This window comes from Plectropomus leopardus, chromosome 3 (assembly GCF_026936395.1).
Source record: "Plectropomus leopardus strain MGB_pleo_1.0 chromosome 3, ASM2693639v1, whole genome shotgun sequence".
In the NCBI taxonomy this organism is placed as follows: domain Eukaryota; kingdom Metazoa; phylum Chordata; class Actinopteri; order Perciformes; family Serranidae; genus Plectropomus; species Plectropomus leopardus.
In genome coordinates this window covers 20,040,503-20,048,714 of record NC_142178.1, presented here as the reverse complement: position 1 = coordinate 20,048,714, position 8,212 = coordinate 20,040,503, and the positions used below count along the sequence as shown (strand labels likewise).

At 38.5% G+C, this 8,212-nt stretch overlaps 1 long non-coding RNA gene across 1 annotated transcript in view; it reads left to right on the top strand.

The window, feature by feature from the left end:
• Window positions 1-328: 328 nt before the first annotated feature.
• Window positions 329-8,212, top strand: part of LOC148189979 (uncharacterized) — a 32,988-nt gene continuing 25,104 nt past the window's right edge. Inside the window, exon 1 of the long non-coding RNA XR_015776251.1 lies at window positions 329-709. This is a non-coding gene — a long non-coding RNA (uncharacterized LOC148189979). The remainder of the gene's footprint in view (window positions 710-8,212) is intronic.

The following is an 8,212-nucleotide window of genomic DNA, read 5'->3' as shown; positions in this document are numbered from 1 at the left end:
CAACCTTCCATGTAATCAAACCTAATGGATATTTTATTATTATTATTATTATTATTATTATTATTATTTAATTTATTTTGACATAAGGTAGCTCTGATATGGTCCATGTGTGATGTGGATGTGTGATTATAAAACTATAGGATTTGCATAAATTTAGATTTTTGGTTAGTTTTTTTATTACATATTTCTTTTTAAAAAATAGCAAAAAAAGTAAAAATGTAAATTTAGCTGGAATAGTAAGCGTATTATTAACTACAAACTATTCATTCTTGGATCTATTTCCGCCTTCGGTCGCGCTGCGCAACTACGTCACAAAGCAGCGCGCAAGTTTCGAAGATGGAAACATCAGCGGCAGGAAATATTCCCATTTCTTTGATTTTGTCGAGAGGACATGCTAAGAACACTGTTCCTGTCGGTAGTGGTACTAAAGGTCTCTGTCCTCTGTGGAAAAAGCACGTCCTCAACCCTCCTAAAACACGTACTATGACAGCACAACAACGCGAAACTCCAGGAAATACACCCCGCCTAAAGTGAGTCCTGCTCGGCCACAGGGAATGACTGTGGACCTACACCGAGTACACCACTAAAACTGGATTATAATGGACAGCTGCTACAAGCAACAAACAACAAATGAAGTTTATGGCTGGAAGCTTGACTGTCCGTCTTTCAGACAGATCCTTGGGAGAATACAGACAACAGAAGACCCCAGGTAAAAGAAAAAATCAAAACATTTACAAGCTAGCTTTAGCCACGCTTACCAGATATTATACCCCACCCTTCACAAAGAGGCGCACATGCGAGTCTGAACTTTAGGTGAAAGGATGCAATTATGAAATGTATGTGGTGTAACCGAAAAGTAATGTAACGTGAGTTTTTTTTTTATTGAATTGCTTTTGGCAAAGAGTTATAACTGATGTGATAAGAATACCATTGAAAGAGTAATGAGTAATACATTATATTTTTTGAAGTAATGAGACCAACACTGAGTATGACAAGAGGAAGGTAACACTTGAAAATAAAACTTATAATGCTAACTTTATAATGCTCATCTTAAAGGCCTAGAAGGACAAAAACAGCTATTTTTAAAATTTGACCCATATTGAGAGAGAGTGCTGCAGCCAATAGGCCTAATGGTGACACACTGTAACCACTTGAGGCAAGTGCATCCCATAGACCAGTGGTTCCCAACTGGTCCAGGCACAGCGTCCAGATTTCTCCTTAGTCATTAGTTCAAGGTCCACACATTGTAAATGACCACATATTCCATTTTATTTCACAAAATGAAATGGTTTAAAATACAAAGAATTATCAAATGATGCAAAAATAAACAGAAACTGCACTTCAAAATAAAAGCTATGTGCCAGAAATTCAGTGTACTTAGGAATTAAGTGAGTTTTTATTACTATTTTATTTTATTATTTTACAAACTTTACACATTCACCAGTCACTTGCGGTCCATTCAGAATGAACCCATGACCCACGTTTGGACTGTGACCCACCGGTTGGGAGCCACTGCCATAGACCGTATATAAAGATGGAGGCTGCATCTCCACCTCCTCCCACTGTAAAAAAAGAAGCCAAAATATCCCAGATGGCAGCTGCCATCTTGCATTGGTGATGTCATTTGGCGTCAGAGTCTGCACGCTAGCAATCTCTGCAGCGTTTAGTTCCCGCCCAAACTCCTGTCTGACCAACTGTGAGCAGCGCCATCGATCACAGGCACAGAATACACAGCTGTTGATCATGATGTCAAACACCCTTTTTATATCATCAGATAAATAATTAAAACCAGACAAAAATCAAGAACTTGGCATATACATATAGCAGCATGATAAGAACTACCTAAAATGACAGAAAACATTTGTAATACTTTTACAAATACATACATATTTTGGAAAATAAGTATTTGATGTAAAAAGACATGGAGAGGGCATGGTTTATGACCTGTCCTGTTGCCACCCACCAGGAGGCGATTGAGATGAAATGATTGGTCTGTTTTGTGTCCAAGCTTTGGTTAAGGAGAAGTCTGGCTCTGAAATCCCACAGACTTTTCCACATTGTCAAAATGTGTTTAGTCATGGCAGAGAGAATTTCTAGATAAGAGTAAAGTACATTTTCTCTTCTTATGCAACAAACTGACACTCCTCTCCAATTAACTGCATTTCCAGTGTTGTTTTTCCTGCAGTGAATCACCTCTCATGAGATTTCAGAGCAAGACTTCACCTTTAGTGAGACTTGGACACAAAACAGACCAGAACAAGCAAACCAGAAAATATTTCAGTTCTCTGTCGGGCTCCTTCTAACAACAATCTGAGCCTGTTAGTGGCAAAAAAGAAAGTTTAATGGACATAAATTGATGTGGTGCATTTGCCCCCAGTGGTTACATTGTAGTCTGTATCACCGCTACCAGCTGCAGCACTTTTTCTCAATATTGGACCAATTTCAAAAATAGTTGTTCCCACTAGTTAATGAGACACAAATACATGGGAAAATAGGGTCCAGCTTGAAAAACACGCTAGTTCCCCTTTAAGGTTTGAAACCTACTTTTCAGGGGCTTAAAAGGTTTGCCTGTTTCATACATGGAAAAACAAGATAGAATACAAACAATGATAGAATAACCACATCCCAAAAATATAGACTGTTTTGAATATTCACCCTTTAAGAGTCCTTTTAACATTTGAAATATTAAATGGAATAGTTATTACATAAAGTTACCACAAAATGTATCCTGAAAGAATATATAAATAAACATGGTGATTGATATTAACGGTATATTAGATGACAAATGCTGTAAGTGTTATATGTTTTTTACCAGCTCCATTTCTGCATTGTTCAGCCTAAATTTTCCTTTCATTGTCTTCCTCATTTTGCTTCAGCTGATATCACTGAGAAACAAAGAAGCATAAATTACTGTGCCTAGAACAGAAAATTCACACGTCTCGGGCCTTGTTATAGTTGAGTTTCCACAGGCTTGACTAGATGTGATAAAACCATGCAGGATAAAAACACGAGACAAATTAAAAATAAACATGCTAATTTTCAGAGATTTGCAGTATAGTTGTCTCACCTAATTGCAGCGGTGTTATTTTCATTCTAAAACCAAGTGAAGAGGAAAACCTCATGCTGTTAGTGTTGATAGACAACTGAAAGAATAATGGTGTTTGCATGTAATTTAAAGAGTAAATGATGCATTAGTAATGATTCACTCCGAGACATTAATTACGCTATGTGAGACTTGACATTTAAAATCTGATCTTTTTTCTCTCCACATCATAAAACAACAGCTTTAACACAATCAGAGTGTATTTTTCCCTCCTGACAAGTGCAGTCTGGGAAAGTATGAACAATTAGCCAGATGTCAAAGACTATTACAGCAGGTATTATGTATGCATTCACTCAGAACCCACTAATTTATGTTGAACAATGGCACATAATGACCGTGATCAGGCTTTTCAGTTTTTATCATAGAGGAGTCTGACATACTCATGATGACAGGTCACACATTTACTGATGGAAACAGAGAGGAAATTATGGTAAATTTAGCTCTGAATGTGTCGGACACATGTTGAGCCATGCTGTATGATTGACCCACACAAAACCTGGCAAAAGTGAACATTTTGCAAGGGTATATTTCTCCAAAAAAACATGTCAAGGATTTGATTTTGTCTCTGGAAAGTGTTTGAATTCATCCAGAACTTCCCAAATCACTTTCCGACTAACAGAAATCCACAATAGTAGCTTGGTTTTATTTTAATTTATTTATATGTTGTGCTCTCCTCATGCCTTTGCTATTTAATTGTAGTTCATCCCAGGAAAATTATCATTCTTTTTATTTGTTTTTTTAATACTGTAAACTATAATTTGAATTTATGAAAGGCTTTATTTGTGTGTGTGAATGTGTTATTTATGTGCGTGTGTGAATGAAACATGCCAAAACACTGCTTAACGCCAGAGACTGGGGACTCAAGTCACTTGAGACTAAGACTTGACTCATGACTCTAGAGAACTTGACTTTTTAATAAATATAAATGTAAATATTTGCTTAAAAAAAAAAGCATTTTTCTAGACAGAGTAAAACCTGGAAATTAGTAAGCATTTATGCGCCTGTGGTACCGCCGTCTTAAAATCTGTTTTTTAAAATGGGCTTTTGTTAGAGGCCTGAAATAAGGTCTGTGGTTAACACAAGCTTAAGAGACTTTCACATTTTGTTCTATGACATAAAATATGTCAGTAAATACCCCACTCCTGAACTCTGAAGCTTTTAAGTGTCTTAAAAAAGGCGGTTGATAATAAGCGGCTAAATGAGACTACAGCACGTCATTATGCCGAACACGGCTTCACAGCCTTGTTGTGGCGGCGAAGTTAACTCATATGACTGTGGAGTAGTTCGTTTGTAGCCCGATGTTGGCTTTTTACTTCTGGCAATTACATTAAGGCTTCAAAGATCCTAAAAATGATGTTCATTTGTGAAGATTATCTTATCTCCAAAATAAAATAGAGATTTCCCATTGACTTTTTGTCCAGGGAACCAAAGTGATGCAAACCTTCCCACCGACATACAAAAACTGTCATCCCTGCAGCACTCAATTGAGAATTTATGTTTTGTTTTTGAAACATGATCGGGTGATTTCTAGTGCAACAGGTGCAAACCTGGCAACCAACTACGATTCAGCAGACCAGCAGAGGCCAATGCAAGAGGCAGCTATAATGGAGGGGCCTGCAGTAGTCCCAAAATATAATATAATAATAACCTTTAAATTCATGGATTACTTTAGCTATATTTATATCTTTATGGCAAGTCAAATATTAGCTAGAAAGCTAATATTAAGTGTAATATATGACTTGCTTTGAATTAATTGTGTGGGGGAAAAAAATTACTTGTTGTTGAAAGTAAAATTCAAATTTTTATGACTACTTGGAAAACTGGGGCAGATCATCAGATTTTCATATGACTTGACTTGTCTTGCTTGATTATCACCACTTAAGTTGGGACTTGCTTAAGACTTACTCCCTTCTCTGCTAAAAGTTCAGCACCTATCAGAGACTAAAAGACATTAGATCATTGGTTCCCAAACATTGAGGTCCTGACACAGGGGTCACCAAAACTTCACAGGGGGTTGCAGACCTTCTTGATTATAAGGAGTGTAAGAAAACTATAAAAACACACATTTTTACAGGCTATATCCCAGCATTTCATTCATTTTTGTGAGGAAAATAAAATGAAATTGTTATTTTTAAAGTTTAGATTAGTCAAGAGTTTCTGAAAATATCAGGAAAACTCATCTCTGAAGTTTTGACAGGAAAAGGTCCGCACAAAATTCATCCAAAATCACTTGTTTTACACAAACATACTGCAGTTGTAGCATTCACTATTTACAGTTTATCAGTTCTGTACTGTTACTGTTATGCTTTGAGTATAACATGAAATATTAATAAAATAAGTCACTTAGTCAGAGATCCTCAGTTTTCTCAACAACAGAAAAGGCGTCCCTTCAGGAAAAAGGTGTGGAACCAGTGCATTCAATTATTTTGGAGTTAAAGATAAAAGATGAGATCTTACCTTTAGAGGTAGCGCAGCTCCAAAGTTGATTAAAACGCTGCATTACTCCTTTTACACCAGCAGAGGGAGACATCTACCTGTCTTGTACGGTTTCACCATATGGACGAGGATATGCACTAACGGAGGGTACAACTAATTAATAAAGTGTTTCTATAAGTTTAATTTAATTATAGTAAAAGGCATAAAGTAAAAGCTTTAAGATTGTGTAAGTATACTCATGTAGTTTTGTTTACTGCCATCTATTTGCTGTGCTCATCTCCTCTGATTATCAATCTGCCCTCCAGGCTCAGAACCAAACGAGAAAACACGTCCTGCCGAGCAGATAAGATGCCAGACATCACAAAGTTAATTCCACTGTCAGTGTGAACTAAAACAGAAGTGGTTTAACGACGTGATGGCCTGGGGTCCAGTAATGTGTCATGGCCAAATCATCAGCTAATGAACCACTAGTTGTTTATATTTCACTCTATGATTCAATCATTGGGTTAGCTCCCAGTGTGTGTGTGTGTGTGTGTGTGTGTGTGTGTGTGTGTGTGTGAGTGTGTGTGAGTGTGTGGAGATGCAGAAACCAGGAGAGTATTTGGCTCATTACTAAATATCAGAGTTCAGCTGTAGGTCCAATCAAAACAGCCGTAGGGAAACATCAGCTTAACCAGAGTCATGAGACCAAACTCACTTGCACACATGCAGTTGTATACACACTCAAACACACACACACACACACACACACACACACACACACACACACACACACACACACACACATCCATTCACAATTGCTCACAGCTATACAGATAAGCTTGTGGTAGCACTCAGGTCTGTGTACACTACACTAGTAAACAGAATTTCACTGACTCTAATACTTGTAATATCTGCTATTCTACTAATATAATTATAGCATCAATTACATATTAAACTGCAGATTACACAGAGAGAGAAAGGCTGTATTTTCTAAATGCACATGAGCTTGCTGAATAAACAACTTGCTGAGTGTCATAGTGGGGTGCTGCTGGTAAATCAGCTGGTAAATCTTGGCTGGGTTGCTCATTTGTTGCAAGGTAGTTGCCTTGTGGCTGCAAAGGTGTTGCGCGATATTTCAAATTTGGGTGTTTGGCTGCTAGGTGGTCGTCTGGTGTTCTGGTTATTATGGCATGACGAGGTTGCAGAAATGTTATTTATGTTGGTTCATTGTGTTTACAGGTGGCTGCTAGATGGTTGCTAGTAGATGGATGCTAGAAGGCCTGTGTCCACATAGCTTTTTTTTTTCTCAGCGCATCTATTTCAGGTTGTTTTCAATGATGACCGAGTGCAAGCGGCCATCTGGAGAAAAAGCGCTGCACCTGGCGTATTTTCTCAGAGCACTCCCTCTTTTGTGTGCAGCCGCTCTGAGCTCTGCAAATTGAAATCTGAACTTTTCAAAAAGGCGCTGATGATGTCACTACAGTTTTTTAGTTAGGCTGTGGTCACAACAATGACAGAAAAGTGCAAACTACCTGGCAAACATTGAATATGGTATGTTGCACCACACAATGATACTGTCATATACCGTATACCCCGGGCGAAATTCCAAGAACGTATGAAGGTATGAAAAAAATTTATACCATCCAGGCATAGTCAGGGATTTAATAAAGTTGATTTTAGTTAAATGTGGCCACATTTGGTTGTTATAATAATGCTACACGTATAAATAACACCACAAGTATGAAATAAATCAATTCAGGACCCAAAAACAATATTTAAATCAAAATCAATGTATGACAGAAAAACACACTGCATTAAATTATCCTGAACTAATGTTTTGGTAATGACCCCATAGCATATAGTTAAACTCAATTTAACACACACACATACAGGCCAAACATAACACACACAGGGTCCGGTGCAACTTGAGGACAAAATGTCCTGCGCCTTTCTGCCTCTATAAACGAAGGCTTCCTTATGTTTCAGAGACCACTGGGGATATATTTTTCTGCTCCCTGCTTTTTCCTCTCATCTCCTTTGTAGGATACCGCGGGAGGCTGGTTTGGGTTTCTCTGATGTGTGTGTGTGTGTGTGTGTGTGTGTGTGTGTGTGTGTGTGTGTGTGTGTGTGTGTGTGTGTGTGTGTGTGTGTGTGTGTGTGTGTGTGTGTGTGTGTGTGTGGGGGGGGGTGGGGGGACTGAAACAAGCAAAGGGACGTCGTTCTTACAGTCTCTCCATTTTGGGATCAGGACAGGAAGTGGGCTCAACAGAGGAAACATGACCTCTCTCCCTCCTCCCTCCCTCTATCCCCTTACTTTTTCTTGTGTTCTCTCTTCCTCCCTTTGTCTGTCCCTCCCCCAGTCTGCGCCTTAACACTCACAGGGTCATTTTTGGTTGCACAGATCCCGTATTATACGCTGTCACATGTTTTTTGCTGTGTGTGTGTGTGGACCTTGAATTACAATCTACTGACTTCCTGTGTAAATAAATCTATGTTAACCAGTGATCTCTAAAACAACGCTAAAGCTCTGCTCAAGTTGTTTCTGGGCTCCCTCCCTCTCTCCTGAGACTTGCAGTCTGTTATGTATCAGAGCTCCTCTGATTAAAAGCCAAAGCAAAGGTCAGACTCTGCTGGGTAACGGAGATATCGCCCGACTTCAGCTTCACTCTCATGCCCAGCGGTCTGATAGCT